Raw genomic sequence first — 17203 nt, 5'->3', positions numbered from 1 at the left:
ACCAGGATAACTTTTTACTCTAACGTAGTCAAGATCATTTCTGATCGAGATGATCCAATTACATTTATAAGATACTTAGTCAGTTCAAGGAAGAAACTTGCACTTGGATCATTGGGATCAACGCTTTTTTCCCCATTCAAGAGGCACAGCCGTTGATTCCTATCCATAGAACAGTTACTATCCGGGATTTTTTTTTTCTATCGTAAAAACAAAAGTTTGAGTCTCGATTTACGGATCCATCAGTCCAGCCTAACCCCATCCGATCCCATGGGTTAGCCAACCGCCCAACCACTGTAGTGATGGGATCCAATTTGGAATTTGGTTAGGTTTTGTCCCGGGTACCAAGGAAAAGAGTTCCAAGGCCCCCTAGCCGGAATTTCATGCAAACATAAAACTAGCCACACCACTTACACACCCAATATGAAAATTGCCTTTTTCTTAGCATCAGCTAACTTTAAAACAATCCTTTAATGAAACCATAGTACCATTGATCACAATCTCCCAAATTATCCAGTTGATTCATAATTTCCCATCATTCCTTCATCAGAGTATCTATGGCATCATTGGCAACTAGAACGCTCACCACCTGTCCACACAGGGGCCGTTTCAATAGTTCCTAGCCCATAATACTCAACAATATAATCACTTATCAAGATGGACTCTCGTTGAAGATCAGCAAGATCAACCAACAGATCCATATAAAAGAGCCATGGACTCATCCGTTGAGGACCAGCAAGGTCAGTCAACCAGATCCATGCCCGGTTCCAGAAAACAACTCTTACTCCTTGTTCCAATATCTTCCTCGACGCACGCGTGGGTATCCTGGGCGACCCAGAGCCCGAGCACCGTATGGTCAGCACCCTCTAGGATCCTTCGCAGGTGACCTAGCGCTTCACTCATAGGCCGCTTCCTTGGTCCCTCATCCACCGTACCGGAAGCTCACCATTTTAATCGAACCGAGGCTGGTCAAGACCTCGGCCGACCTTGCTACGCGAGACGTCCTCCATTGACTCTCCGTCAGCAGTTGCAACTTTATCAGTTAGGTCTCCACGACCTTAATCACAAGACGGTCAAAATGCTTTCCCAGCATTCTTGACATAAAACAGCCATTTACAAACAGCATTTACAAACAGTTTACAAATACAATTTCTATATTAACTCTCATTTTTCCACATTATCCCTCATGCAATCCACATTACTTATTCCACATTTCATTTATATGTGTACTCATCCAATCATATCATTTTCCATCTCTTCACTTCAGATTCCTTCACATCACATATCATATATTCACATCCATATCCACATCCATACATCCACATCCACATCCACATCCACATCCATACATCCACATCTACATGCTTATCTCCATTTTCACATCCTCATTTATACATCCACATCCCATATCCACATTCATACATACACATCCATATCCACATCCATATCCGCATTCATACATACACATCCATATCCACATCCACATGCATACATTCATTATCACGTCCTCATTCATACATCCACATCCACATACATACATACATACATCCACATCCACATCCACATTCTCATTCACATCTATACATCCATATCTACATGCACATTCACATCCATACATCCACATCTATATCCTCATTCACATCCATACATCCACATTCATGCATCCACATCTACATGCCTACATCCATACATACACATCCACATTTACATCCATGCATCCACATCCACATCCTCATTCACATCCATACATCCACATTCATACATCCACATCCACATCCACATTCACATCCATACATCCACATCTACATGCTTATCTCCATTTTCACATCCTCATTTATACATCCACATCCCATATCCACATTCATACATACACATCCATATCCACATCCACATGCATACATACATCCACATCCACATTACCATTCACATATATACATCTTTATCTACATGTACATTCACATCCATACATCCACATCTATATCCTCATTCACATCCATACATCCACATTCATGCATCCACATCTACATGCATACATCCATACATCCACATCCACATTTACATCCATGCATCCACATCTACATCCTCATTCACATCCATACATCCACATTCATACATCCATACATCCACATTCATACATACACATCCACATCCACATTCACATCCATACATCCACATTCATACATCCACATCCACATCCATACATCCACATTCATACATCCACATCCACATCCATACATCCACATTCATACATCCACATCCACATCCACATGCATCTTATCATATCTTATCACTTCCCATATCTTTTATGCATACCTCTATGCATGAAATTCAATTATGCTAAAAGTAACACTTTTATAATAAAATATTCAACTTTTATGCATACCTCTATGCATGAAATCCAATATGATAAAAGTAACACTTTTGATATAAAAAATTTTTCTTTATGCATCCTTCTATGCATGAAAATTAAAAATGATAAAAGTAACACTTTTGATATAAAAAAATTATCCTTTATGCATGATATTAAAATTCAATTTCTCCATGATTATAATGAAATTCTTTCAATTAATCTAGGATGATAATTCCTAGAATATGGTAGGAAGTCCTCTTTTTATGCTTTGAATGAAATTATTTTATGCATAATTTTTATAAAAATTTTGCCATAGCTCCGCTGCTATGACTGATAAATCTCAATTTTTTCTAAGGGATAAAGCTTATCATTAAGGAAATAATTAAAATGATCTCTAATTGGATCATTAATCTATAGTGGATTGAATCATCAATATGCATAAACTAAAAGCATAGAAAAAAGCCATTAAATTGGCCTCAAGCATAGCTTAATCTTGGGTTAAGGAAAAGCTTTATGAAAAGCTTGATTTGGATTGAGAACGGGTCATGAGTATGACCATTTCTTGAGTGAGAGAGAGAATTTACATAAAAATCATTAGAATTTAAACATAAATGAAAATTAACTTCAATAGCGTTTATTAACTTATGTAACTCTTCACTACTATTCAAACTTCAATAGTATTTAAAAAAAAACCATACCAATTAAACTTCTCAAGCTTGAGAGGGGTTGAGAAGAGAGAAACATTGAGAAATTATAGAAAGATCAATATTCACTAATTACCTTACAACTTGCTTGATTCTTTGTTCACGGTAGAGGCCCCCAACCAATCAATTGGTTAAGTATGTTGATGGAGCCACTAATGGGGATTGAAGAAAGAGGGAAGCTCCAAAAACTAGTGAATTATTAAATGAATTCACAGTTCTTGGCTTAGGTGGAGTAGAGTAACGATGCATAAGAATCTATATCTTTTTCAACAAGGGAAGGCTTCTATTTATAGGAAAATTTGAGCTCCTAACCAAACAAACTGATTCTAGAGTTTTCCAAGTCAGTTTGGTCACTTTTTGACCATTTTTAGGTCAGTTAAGCTAACTTTTTGGAACTAGACTTGAATGAGGAGAGAGGAGAGATAAAATATCTCAATTTTTATGAGTTTAAAATTTATTCAAGCATGTGAAATATGCACCTCCTTTAAAGAATTCCCCTTCCTTACATATGTGTCATAATGGAATCATTTTAATATTGCTCATAGTTTTTTACTAATAAGCCTTGTACATTTTCAACTCTTCATCTTATGTGAGCATTTAAGGGACTCCCCTTCCTTACATATGTGTCATAATAAAATCATTATTCCCAAAATATCTCATATTTTTAATATTGCTCATAGTTTTTTATTAATAAACCTTGTACATTTTCAACTCTTCATCTTATGTGAAATATGCACCTCCTTTAAAGAACTCTCCTTCCTTACATATGTGTCATAATGGAATCATTTTAATATTGCTCATAGTTTTTTACTAATAAACCTTGTACATTTTCAACTCTTCACCTCATGTGAGCATTTACTCATTTTTGGGTATTTTCTTTTTACAATTTGGATTTATCTCCTCCCTACACATGGATTGATGCTATTGGCCCATACGAACCTTAATTGAACCATAGTCTAAAGATTTATGAAAATCTAGACCCTTAGGCTAAGGTTCTTTATACCTATTTCCAATTAATTCCAATTGCACATTGGAAAATTCTTTTTAAATTTCTGTTTCAGGGGAACTCATCTGAATTATAAGAGATATTTTTCTATCCAAAAATATTCAAAATCTGAATATTCTCTCTCTAGAATATTTTCTCTCTCTAGGTTAAAACAGTCACAAACAAGATCTCTTATATTTCAGAAAAGGAATTGATTACAGGGGAAGATACTAGACATCAAAAAGGGGTTGGGGGAGGAATCTTACATTCTACCCCACTTAAAAAACGCGAGATGTCCTCATCTCGCAACTTGTGATAATTTCGCAAGATTCACGAATATGAGACTTAGAGAAAAATTTTAATCAAGATTAACCACCAAGAAACGTCTTAAAGAGAGCAAGATTCAAAATAAGAACAAGATTTAAACTTTATTCATTCTCGGAACTTATACAGTAAAGATAGAAGAACTCTTTACACTTCCATAAGCCCGTCCATCATATGATCACAAAAGCAGTCCTCACAAGCTGCACAAGTATAAGGTAACTCATCTATGGGAATGATTCTGTGGGTTATTGCTGCGCCTATCTCAGTGGTATGAGGTGTTCTAACAAAAGGACCTCTGAGAGGCAAGCCAAAAACGGGGTAAAGGCATATCTTCTCATGAGGAAGAAAACACGCCAGTAAGAAGACCCGCTCAGAAAACCCAGGATGCCTTGATCTCATGACGCAGTAGTATCGGGGACCCAAACCCAAAGCTTCAATAACCATGGCCAAGCGGACATTGTTACGAAAGTGCTGCTGACCCCAGGGTGTTACCCTAGTTATGTCTTGATAGGTCCGCCATTTTGTCTGCGCTACAGAAGTTCCCAAGTGAGGGAAAAGTGAGCGCTCATACTGCTCTATAAAATCTTTCTTCACAGACTCACTTGCGTCTTGAAGGTGAGAAATCATTAGGGATAAAACTAGTTCTTGTTGCCAAGCCATGAAGGAGATTAAGAAAGAAAGGAGATCGATGGAAGTAAGATTACTGTGAGCGACAAGTAAAAGTTACGACTTATATAAAGGAAGGAGCTAGCGTAACTTAGAAGCCAACGGTAACTTGCCACTGAAGTTTTACCGTCTTTCCATGATTTGGGTTTGACACATTTTTCTATAGAAGGCATTAAGAATTTTGAGATGAAGAGATAAAAGAAGCTTGTAGGCTAAGTCACCTACTTTCATTGAATTCAGATATAAGGCGCACAATATCTGGGGGATAACTTCATATACTCCCCAAGAGATAAAGAACTTCTTTTGGGCCGTACTCGAATGAAGACCAAAACCTTGATATCCAAAACATCGATTCTCACTTCTGAACTCATTGTTCTGAATCCTTAAAACAGGTGGGACTCTTGAGAAGTATTCTAGGAAAAGGGTCTTCCTTTGTTAAACAGAACTTTCTTTTATTTTAGAGAGGGAATAATTATAAGATCAGAAAGGGAGATTCTTACTCCTGTATACCTCGAAGGCTGGGGAGGAATCTTACATTCTACCCCACTTAAAAAGTGCGAGATGTCCTCATCTCGCAAGGTAGAGGACAACTCTTTTTCTTAACATCCAATTTTATTTTGGGGTTCCTTATATTCTGGTCAACCCAGCAGAACACTGGGATAAATATCCCTTATATAGAACTCATCATTAATATTCAGATCATATCATTCATATCTTTAACATGATAATGGTCCATTAGACCGAAAAAATTTCCTTCTGAACATTCCTTCACGAGAATTTCAGTTAAGCTAGTCCTCAATTTGACATCCCTTAACTTGATCTACCGGTCAAGTATTAACAGTAGCAATTTGACAGCACAATCCACTAATCTCATAGTGATTTGTTGAATTCATTATCATCATTCTAGTTATGAATATCATCACTGGGACTCGTCCCATTCATCCTCATTGTGGTTTTGTTCAGATTTTTATATTTCAACTAATTTCAGAAATCATCATTTTTCAATCAAAATTTTCAATCAGAATCCAATTCAATTCATCAATTCTCAAACAGAATTAAAAATCATATCAACCACATTCAAATTCATCATCTGGATAGCATTAACGCTTATAATTTCAAGTCTTAGATTTACTCGTATATACTGTCAGTAAAGAGCTGCAGTATACTCTCAGTATATACGGGTAGTCGTGGCTCTTGGAATTATAAGGTAAATACCATCATGTCTAGGCCTCAAGCAAGTCAGGGATTCTATATAATTGCGGTACTTCCATCTGAAGACCCAATTACCAAATTACGAATTTCAGTTTGAATATCAAATTGTATGAATTATATCACACAATTACAACCTTTTTGTGCTTCTTGATAAATTTTTGACATATTTGTCTTCTCAGTTGATCTTTATTAACCAAATGCTCTGATACCAACTGTGAGATCCCTATTCCCACTGAGCAACGGATTTGGGATACTGGCAGCGGAAGTAGCGCTTCTCACGCGGAACAGGGGTCCCACACTCGGGGCCTCGCCCACGGATATCCGGATAAGAGACTAATCCGTCGGTTGTTCCAAAACCGAACCCGGAAAAACTTTCTTAACCGGAAGCACGGGCGATTCCACCAGGATAACTTTTTACTCTAACGTAGTCAAGATCATTTCTGATCGAGATGATCCAATTACATTTATAAGATACTTAGTCAGTTCAAGGAAGAAACTTGCACTTGGATCATTGGGATCAACGCTTTTTTCCCCATTCAAGAGGCACAGCCGTTGATTCCTATCCATAGAATAGTTACTATCCGGGATTTTTTTTTTCTATCGTAAAAACAAAAGTTTGAGTCTCGATTTACGGATCCATCAGTCCAGCCTAACCCCATCCGATCCCATGGGTTAGCCAACCGCCCAACCACTGTAGTGATGGGATCCAATTTGGAATTTGGTTAGGTTTTGTCCCGGGTACCAAGGAAAAGAGTTCCAAGGCCCCCTAGCCGGAATTTCATGCAAACATAAAACTAGCCACACCACTTACACACCCAATATGAAAATTGCCTTTTTCTTAGCATCAGCTAACTTTAAAACAATCCTTTAATGAAACCATAGTACCATTGATCACAATCTCCCAAATTATCCAGTTGATTCATAATTTCCCATCATTCCTTCATCAGAGTATCTATGGCATCATTGGCAACTAGAACGCTCACCACCTGTCCACACAGGGGCCGTTTCAATAGTTCCTAGCCCATAATACTCAACAATATAATCACTTATCAAGATGGACTCTCGTTGAAGATCAGCAAGATCAACCAACAGATCCATATAAAAGAGCCATGGACTCATCCGTTGAGGACCAGCAAGGTCAGTCAACCAGATCCATGCCCGGTTCCAGAAAACAACTCTTACTCCTTGTTCCAATATCTTCCTCGACGCACGCGTGGGTATCCTGGGCGACCCAGAGCCCGAGCACCGTATGGTCAGCACCCTCTAGGATCCTTCGCAGGTGACCTAGCGCTTCACTCATAGGCCGCTTCCTTGGTCCCTCATCCACCGTACCGGAAGCTCACCATTTTAATCGAACCGAGGCTGGTCAAGACCTCGGCCGACCTTGCTACGCGAGACGTCCTCCATTGACTCTCCGTCAGCAGTTGCAACTTTATCAGTTAGGTCTCCACGACCTTAATCACAAGACGGTCAAAATGCTTTCCCAGCATTCTTGACATAAAACAGCCATTTACAAACAGCATTTACAAACAGTTTACAAATACAATTTCTATATTAACTCTCATTTTTCCACATTATCCCTCATGCAATCCACATTACTTATTCCACATTTCATTTATATGTGTACTCATCCAATCATATCATTTTCCATCTCTTCACTTCAGATTCCTTCACATCACATATCATATATTCACATCCATATCCACATCCATACATCCACATCCACATCCACATCCACATCCATACATCCACATCTACATGCTTATCTCCATTTTCACATCCTCATTTATACATCCACATCCCATATCCACATTCATACATACACATCCATATCCACATCCATATCCGCATTCATACATACACATCCATATCCACATCCACATGCATACATTCATTATCACGTCCTCATTCATACATCCACATCCACATACATACATACATACATCCACATCCACATCCACATTCTCATTCACATCTATACATCCATATCTACATGCACATTCACATCCATACATCCACATCTATATCCTCATTCACATCCATACATCCACATTCATGCATCCACATCTACATGCCTACATCCATACATACACATCCACATTTACATCCATGCATCCACATCCACATCCTCATTCACATCCATACATCCACATTCATACATCCACATCCACATCCACATCCACATTCACATCCATACATCCACATCTACATGCTTATCTCCATTTTCACATTCTCATTTATACATCCACATCCCATATCCACATTCATACATACACATCCATATCCACATCCACATGCATACATACATCCACATCCACATTACCATTCACATATATACATCTTTATCTACATGTACATTCACATCCATACATCCACATCTATATCCTCATTCACATCCATACATCCACATTCATGCATCCACATCTACATGCATACATCCATACATCCACATCCACATTTACATCCATGCATCCACATCTACATCCTCATTCACATCCATACATCCACATTCATACATCCATACATCCACATTCATACATACACATCCACATCCACATTCACATCCATACATCCACATTCATACATCCACATCCACATCCATACATCCACATTCATACATCCACATCCACATCCATACATCCACATTCATACATCCACATCCACATCCACATGCATCTTATCATATCTTATCACTTCCCATATCTTTTATGCATACCTCTATGCATGAAATTCAATTATGCTAAAAGTAACACTTTTATAATAAAATATTCAACTTTTATGCATACCTCTATGCATGAAATCCAATATGATAAAAGTAACACTTTTGATATAAAAAATTTTTCTTTATGCATCCTTCTATGCATGAAAATTAAAAATGATAAAAGTAACACTTTTGATATAAAAAAATTATCCTTTATGCATGATATTAAAATTCAATTTCTCCATGATTATAATGAAATTCTTTCAATTAATCTAGGATGATAATTCCTAGAATATGGTAGGAAGTCCTCTTTTTATGCTTTGAATGAAATTATTTTATGCATAATTTTTATAAAAATTTTGCCATAGCTCCGCTGCTATGACTGATAAATCTCAATTTTTTCTAAGGGATAAAGCTTATCATTAAGGAAATAATTAAAATGATCTCTAATTGGATCATTAATCTATAGTGGATTGAATCATCAATATGCATAAACTAAAAGCATAGAAAAAAGCCATTAAATTGGCCTCAAGCATAGCTTAATCTTGGGTTAAGGAAAAGCTTTATGAAAAGCTTGATTTGGATTGAGAACGGGTCATGAGTATGACCATTTCTTGAGTGAGAGAGAGAATTTACATAAAAATCATTAGAATTTAAACATAAATGAAAATTAACTTCAATAGCGTTTATTAACTTATGTAACTCTTCACTACTATTCAAACTTCAATAGTATTTAAAAAAAAACCATACCAATTAAACTTCTCAAGCTTGAGAGGGGTTGAGAAGAGAGAAACATTGAGAAATTATAGAAAGATCAATATTCACTAATTACCTTACAACTTGCTTGATTCTTTGTTCACGGTAGAGGCCCCCAACCAATCAATTGGTTAAGTATGTTGATGGAGCCACTAATGGGGATTGAAGAAAGAGGGAAGCTCCAAAAACTAGTGAATTATTAAATGAATTCACAGTTCTTGGCTTAGGTGGAGTAGAGTAACGATGCATAAGAATCTATATCTTTTTCAACAAGGGAAGGCTTCTATTTATAGGAAAATTTGAGCTCCTAACCAAACAAACTGATTCTAGAGTTTTCCAAGTCAGTTTGGTCACTTTTTGACCATTTTTAGGTCAGTTAAGCTAACTTTTTGGAACTAGACTTGAATGAGGAGAGAGGAGAGATAAAATATCTCAATTTTTATGAGTTTAAAATTTATTCAAGCATGTGAAATATGCACCTCCTTTAAAGAATTCCCCTTCCTTACATATGTGTCATAATGGAATCATTTTAATATTGCTCATAGTTTTTTACTAATAAGCCTTGTACATTTTCAACTCTTCATCTTATGTGAGCATTTAAGGGACTCCCCTTCCTTACATATGTGTCATAATAAAATCATTATTCCCAAAATATCTCATATTTTTAATATTGCTCATAGTTTTTTATTAATAAACCTTGTACATTTTCAACTCTTCATCTTATGTGAAATATGCACCTCCTTTAAAGAACTCTCCTTCCTTACATATGTGTCATAATGGAATCATTTTAATATTGCTCATAGTTTTTTACTAATAAACCTTGTACATTTTCAACTCTTCACCTCATGTGAGCATTTACTCATTTTTGGGTATTTTCTTTTTACAATTTGGATTTATCTCCTCCCTACACATGGATTGATGCTATTGGCCCATACGAACCTTAATTGAACCATAGTCTAAAGATTTATGAAAATCTAGACCCTTAGGCTAAGGTTCTTTATACCTATTTCCAATTAATTCCAATTGCACATTGGAAAATTCTTTTTAAATTTCTGTTTCAGGGGAACTCATCTGAATTATAAGAGATATTTTTCTATCCAAAAATATTCAAAATCTGAATATTCTCTCTCTAGAATATTTTCTCTCTCTAGGTTAAAACAGTCACAAACAAGATCTCTTATATTTCAGAAAAGGAATTGATTACAGGGGAAGATACTAGACATCAAAAAGGGGTTGGGGGAGGAATCTTACAAAATCACTCTAAACATGGTTAGAACCTTAATCTGAAAATCAAGATTCTCTCAAATCTATGCAAGAATTAGAGTTTCTAAAATATATGATTAGCATATATCCAAAATGATTACCATTAATCCCATTGCTAATCCACTCAAAATAAAAATTAAAAAAATCTGTAAAAGTACTAATCCAAAAATGAATAAAGTACTAATCACTCCCTAATCAAAACATTAAGATCTAAGCCAAGGGCTCCGATAACAATGCAATGAAGGGATCTAGGGAATCGCACTCATTAGCATGGAGTACACAAATGTCCCACTCATCATAGGGAGTAGCATCTAGACATGGAAAGATTGCCATGAATCACCATAAAAGCTTGGGCATAAGCTCCAAGAAGACAAGATATCTATCATATTAAATGATCAAAAAGATATCAAAAAGAGTACAATAACCTAGAACAAGGTCACTTATATAGTGCCTAACCATTTCACATTGGCTAACAATATGTCCATGCCTCAAATCTATGCTCAATGGACCCAAGGTCCATGTGCCTAGGCCCAAACCCATACATATGCATGTGCATATATAATTACTTCATTACATTCTCTTTTTCTGCTTCGTTCTTGTAACATACCCATCTTCACTAATAAAGAAATGTCCATGTAATAGAGTTTTTATGGTATAAAAATCAATAATTTTATTAAATGACTAATTTCTACTTAGAATCTTCAAATTTTTAGTCCAAATTTGGAATCTCCGTGCGATTTTACCTTAATATAGGATTTTACAGCATCCAAAATGGACACCGAATCAAGCTTATACGTAAATTTTAGTCATTTTTAGTTAAAAAGCGACGACCTTTAAACCTTAATAAATGCACGACTGGGCATCCGATTGACGAACAGTCTGATCCCCAACGACCAGGAGAACCTCCCGGACAAAAAAAAATTTCGCAGCTCGGGGCAGTCTGGCACGCAAATCAAGGTCGGTGTCCCAAATTTGGGGACCCCGCCCCAAAATTTGGACCGTACACACTTACCAGGGTGCCCGTACGATGGCCGCACAAGAACCAAAGGACGACCACCCACTGTGTGGTCCACACGTACCGCTACGTGGACACCCATGCTGCCCCTGACCAGATAAGGTACATGCGTATCCTTTTCTTGTTAATCGACACCATACCTTTCCCCTACACCCATGCTGCCCCTGACCAGATAAGGTACATGCGTACCACTCCTTTCCCTATTAACCAACACCGTACCTTTCCCCTAGACCCATGCAGGCCACTGATTTACAGCCTTTACTGGTACACCGTCCTTTCGTCCTTGCTTTGCGCAGCGCCCGTACCCCACAGTTATATAAACCCCCGGGGTGATCCATGGGAAACACACATTTCTGCGTAGCCTTTGCTCTGTTGTGCCGCCGTCCGTCCCTGTGCAGTGTACTTGTTGTAGTACAGCCGCCCTTGCAACCACCCCTCTTACGCCCTCAGCCATTCTCCCCTTTTGCAAAACGTTTTTGTGTTAAGGACATCTCACAATCCCCCCCCATTTGCGTGGACTTTAGTAAGAGGTTTTTGTCTTAAGAGAGGGTTCATGCGCTGTGGTCTTTTGCTCATACGGTGAGCAAACAATCTCAGAATTGAGATCCGACTGGAGCATTTCAACCGCAACAGCGAGCCCTACAAGACGACGTCCAAGATGGCCCCTTCCCGGAAACGTCAGAATATTGCCTCGGGAGGAGTGCGCAACACCGAGATTAGAGAAGATGCTCTCGATGCGGCTCCAACCCTCCCTTTACAATCTCCTCAAGGAAATGGTGGCCAGGTTAGCTTGGTTATCTTTTAAAGAAGAGTTTTTTTATATTAGTGTTAATAAATGTGTATCTTTTCCTTTTAAAATAATGACATAAAATTGTATGAAGTTACGAATTGTGTGTTGCTGTATTCAATAAATTGCATTGAAATTGTTATCTTTAAAGAGTGCAAGTTTTTTCTAGCTTCGACGCTAACTCCGTTCCGTGCTTGTGTAGCCAGGCGGCGTCGTTAGCAAAGCCCGGGAATGGCCCAAGGTATCTCTCATACCATTGGGAGAATAAGGTTTGCCGATTGAGGCGAGAGATTATGATGCTGCCTAGTTCTGAGGGCCCATGCTAGTGTGGTGAATAAGCCCACCACCCTAGTGTGCAGACATCCCTCTGAGGGACGGGAGGATCGAGCAATGGAGCCTGAGAGGGCGACAGGCCGGCTTGAGTCCTCGCCAGCGGCGGCCGACGATGAGGTGTATGGTCCCGTAGGGTTTTGCCCAGCATGTAGAGGTTGGAAGGCCGAATTCTAGATCATTGGCAATATAAAGGAAAAGAATAAGAGAGCCGGTTTGGCTTGTATAGAATTGATTCATGTATAAACTTTTTTTTATAAATATTATTTTTGGCATTATTGTATTGTGGAAAAAGACTGTTTTAACAAACCTTGTGAAAAGGGCCTTAATTAGGGAACATGTTTATGTCAAACAGTGTGGTAGGATTAATTAGAAAACAAATTGACGCGAGTAGGGTGGAATTAGTCGGGTAGCTTTCCAACAGATTAAGTGAAAGCCCTACACTAGATAAATAGGTTCTTGGGTAACTCTATTCTAGAAGACTAGGCCAGCGGCTGTGCCTTGCATGGATGAGGAAAAAAGCATTGCCTCTAGAAATCAATTCTAGTAGTTGCCCAATTTATGATCAATTACCCTATGGGTGATTCGATTTTTAGAGGATCACGCTCCCCCTGCGGGATAGGACTAGGTCTTACCTATGAATCGTATCCTTGAATCTCTACATGGTCAAGGTGTCGATGAATACGAAATTTTCTCCAAGTTAAGACTTAGTGGACTATCTTAAGTGTTTTCCCTATTTTAGAAGGAGGGAACCTTACAATTGGTATCAGAGCCGATCTTAGCTCCTAGGAATTGCCATTTAAGGACTGTTTTGCAATGAATGTTTTACCTAACATAATGCTAATTAATAAAAACATCCTACTAAAACAGACAAGTTGAATTGATGTTTGAATGATTGTAGGAAGAGGAAGATGCCTACTCAAAGTTTCTAGTTTTCCAATGCATGTTGGAGACTGCTAGTCACTCCTCAAATTTCGAGTTCCGTGACACCATGGTGCAGATACTAGAAAAGAATCTTTTATGCATATGTTTATGCATACAGTTCATTTATGATGAAAATCACTCTTTTAATATAAAAGAATTTTGTTTATGCATCCATTTATGCATAAAAATAATTTATGATGAAAATAACACTTTTATAATCAAAATAACAATTTCAATATGCTTCCTTCTATGCATAGAGTTTTATACTAAAGAAAGTAACACTTTTTTAATAAAATATTTTTAGTATGCATTTTTCTATACCTAGGATAAAAAAATAACATTTTAAGAATACATATACGATGGGAATTACTCTTTTTCAATAAAAAAAAGTAAAACTTATTGTACACAATTTTAGAAAATTTTGCCATAGCCTCCTTTGTATGGCTGACCATTTTTTAATTTTTAACTCTATAAAATTAATTAGAATTTCACCAAGAGTATTTAAATCATTCTAATGTAAACATTTTCTACTTATTTAAGAGAAACATTATGAAAACTTGATTTTATCCAATAACCATTCATCTAGGATAAAGAATGGTTGGATTTACTAAAGAAGAGAGAGGAATGCCTTTTTTCAATGAGGCATAACATCATAATCATTTTAGAGGAGACAAAAATCATAAAAAGCCATAAAATGAAATAGAAAAGAGAAGAATCTCCAACTTACAAAGGAATTTGAGAGCTTTCCTTTGGCTTGATGGTTTTAGGGATCTACTCTTGTTTGAATAAGAGTGGCCACCAATCTTTAGAAGAGGGAAGGTCAAAAACTAATGAATTATGAGTAAATTCACAGTTTTTGGCTCTTGGGAGAAGCAGGGTAACAGTGCAAAAAACACTATTAAGCTTCAACAAAGGGGAAGGCTTCTATTTATAGAAAAAAGTGAGCCTCTAACCAAGCAAACTGATTCTAGAATTTTCCAGATCAGTTTGGTCAATTTTTGACCATTTTTAGGTCAGTTTAGCTCACTTTTTGGATCTAGTTGAAACAGGAGAGAGGAGAGATAAAAATATCTCATTATTTGGGAGTTTAAAACTCTCCCACACTTGTGAAATAGGCACCTCCTTCATGAGGGGAATTCCCCCATACTGAGGTGTCGAAAATGCATCATTTCTTCTAAATATCTCTCTTTTTTATCTATTTACCTTGTCCTTAGTCAACTCTTCATCTTATGTGAGTATTTACTCATTTTTGGGGGATTTTCCTTTTATTCTTCCATTTATCTCCTCCCTACATTTGGATGAATCTTATTGGTCCATAGGAACCTTAATTTAAAATTTTGAAAAAATCTTGACCCCTAGCTCTTGAACAGATTATACTTGATTTCTAATGCACCTTCTAAAAATCTTTTTGAACTTCTATTTCGGGGAAACTTATTTTAATAAGAAGAGATATTTTTTCATCCAAAAATATTTAAAAATTGAATTACCACTCTCTAGAAGATTTTCTCTCTCTAGGCCAAAACAGGTAGAAACAAGATCTTTTATATTTCTGAAGAGGGATTTGACTACAGGGGAAGATACTGGACATCATGAGGGGCTGGGAAGAAATCTTACATTCTACCCCACTTAAAAAATGCGAGATATCCTCATCTCGTAGGTGGAGTATGATCTCTTTCATCATCTTCTTCTTCAATCACTTCCAGCGTTACTACCTTGGAAGTGTACGGCCGATTTGGGAACAACTCTCTTTGGCTTCCCCTATTTTGAGGTGGAGGTCTTGCATTACTTTGGATTGAAGCTGCAGGTTGGATAGAGGGTCTACCTCTGGGATTTCCCTGATTTTTGCAGATAGAACCCTGATTACTCTTGACGGAAGGGGTTGGAGTGTGGAATCTTGATCCCTGATTTTCCTGCCCTGAAAACCTTGATCCAAAAGGAGTTGGGAAATCCATGGTGCGATGTCCAAACCCTTGACACTTATAGCATTCCACCCTCTTATTCAGGGTGGAACTTCTGAAGTTGAATTCTAGGGAATTGAGTTTCGGGAAAAGGACATTTCTTCCATTCTGGAACTTCCCATATCCTGGGTTTGACCCTGATATCTTTTAGACGGAGGAAGGTTGGAATCACCTTCTGGGAATAAAAACCTTTTGAAAGGTGATGGTGCTGGCTTTGGCGGGACTTTGACATCAAAGGCTTTGGCGAAATCCTTCGCCATCCGAACTGCTTCGGCCATGGAAACTGGCTTGGCATTCTTCACCAGGATATTCAAAGGTTCATTCAGTCCCCGAATGAACCTGGCCATCAGCTGTTCTTCATCTAACGGAGGCAAGTATCTGAGGAGAAGGGTGATTGATTGGTGATCTGCTTCAATAGTTCTACTCCCCTGGGTTAACTCTAAGAATTCGTTCATCTTTGTTTCTAAAAAGCCGAGAGGACAGAACCTCGTCCTTAGGTAAATTTTGAGATCAGTCCAGGTTTGGGTATTTCGGTCGAGACGGTTTGTATCGCAGTGGTTTCTCCATGCCACTCTAGCTGTCTCCACTATCTTCAGCCTTGCAAGAGCCATTTTGCTCTTCTCATTGTACCGGATGACATCGAAGTATTCTTCCATTGATTCGATCCACTTCTCCACAGCCTCGCCCAAGTTTTCCCCTTCTCCCTTGAAAGGTCCAGGCTGCGAACTATGAAGAGTTTTATGAACATCCAGGTCTAGCTCTTCTTCATCGCGTTGGGGGTTAACATTTCTACCACGACGACCTCGATCCATGTTCCTATCAATACGAAAATTCTTGTTAAGTTTCTTTAACGATTCAATCCAATTTTTGATTCAACTGATTCTGGGGTTCTTTAAATAGGTCGGCTCCCCACATAATCATGGGGTAAAGATACTCATATAGAATGCATTATCAAATAACAATTCATTCAGAATATCTCATTCATATCTTGAACACAATAATGGTCCATCAGACTGAATTTTTCCATTTGAACAGTCCTCCATGGGGATTTCAATTTTTAGATTTTTAATTTATCAACCCTTAACTTGATCCACTGATCAAAAGTTAACAGTAATAATCTGCCAGCACAATCCACTAATCTCATAGTTATTTGTTGAAGTTATTAACGTCATTCTAGCTACGAACATTATCATAGGGACTCGTCCCAATCATCCTCGTTGAGGTTTTGCTT

The sequence above is a fragment of the Cibotium barometz genome, chromosome 60 (assembly GCF_041138505.1).
Source record: "Cibotium barometz isolate CiBa-2024 chromosome 60, ASM4113850v1, whole genome shotgun sequence".
NCBI lineage: Eukaryota > Viridiplantae > Streptophyta > Polypodiopsida > Cyatheales > Cibotiaceae > Cibotium > Cibotium barometz.
The sequence above is the reverse complement of the archived record's forward strand: the minus strand, read 5'-3'. Positions refer to the sequence as shown.